Source organism: Tupaia chinensis, unplaced genomic scaffold (genome assembly GCF_000334495.1).
Source record: "Tupaia chinensis unplaced genomic scaffold, TupChi_1.0 Scaffold000046_3, whole genome shotgun sequence".
In the NCBI taxonomy this organism is placed as follows: domain Eukaryota; kingdom Metazoa; phylum Chordata; class Mammalia; order Scandentia; family Tupaiidae; genus Tupaia; species Tupaia belangeri.
This window is the reverse complement of record NW_006159504.1, coordinates 1,079,795-1,080,707: the sequence shown is the minus strand read 5'-3', so window position 1 is coordinate 1,080,707 and position 913 is coordinate 1,079,795.

Sequence of the window (913 nt, the reverse complement as noted above, 5' to 3'; positions counted from 1 at the left end):
AAAAAAAAAAAAAAAAAAAGTTGAAGCTCTTTTGTTGACGTTTTGAATGCTTCTAAGTAAATACAATTTTTTTATTAAAAAAAAAAGAAATAATTTGAGTAGAATGGGAGTTGTCTTCTTTTAAAGTTTTGTAGAATTCAGAAGTGAAGCCATCAGGACCTGGGCTTTTCTTTGTTGGGAGGTTATTTATTACTGATTCAATCTCATTGCTTGTTATGGATCTATTCAGGCTTTCTATGTCTTTCTGATTTAATTTTGGTAGATTATATCAAGGAATTTTTTCACCTCATCTAGGTTTTCTTACTTGTTGACATATAGTCCCTCATAGTATTCTCTAATAATGTTTTGTATCTCTAATAATGTTTTGTATTTCTATTATGTCTGTTGTAATATTGCCTGTTTCATTGTAAATTTGATTTACCTGGATCCTTTCTCTCTTTTTAATTAGTCTGTCAATTTTGATTATCTTTTCAAAGAACCAACTTTTGGTTTCATTTATTTTCTGTATAGTTCATTCATTTTTTTTATTTCAGTTATTTCTGCTTGAATCTTTATTATTTCTTTCTCCTGGCATTTTATTTTTTTTCCAATTCTCTGAGTCACGATAGGTTGTCCACTTGCCACCTTCCCATATTTTTCTTATGCACACTTCCTTCTAATGACTGCTTTTGCCATGTCCCATAAATTATGGAAACTCGTATACTTATTATGACTGGTTTTAATGAATCTTTTGATTTCAGTCTTAATTTCGTCAGTAGTTATGAAGTCATTTAGGAGTAGGTTATTTAGTTTCCATATGTTTGTGTATTTTTGAGGAGTTTTTTTTGTGATTAATATGAAGTTTAATTCCATCATGGTCGGAGAAGGTGCTGGATATAGTTTCTATGCCTTTGAATCTGAAAAGGCTTATTTG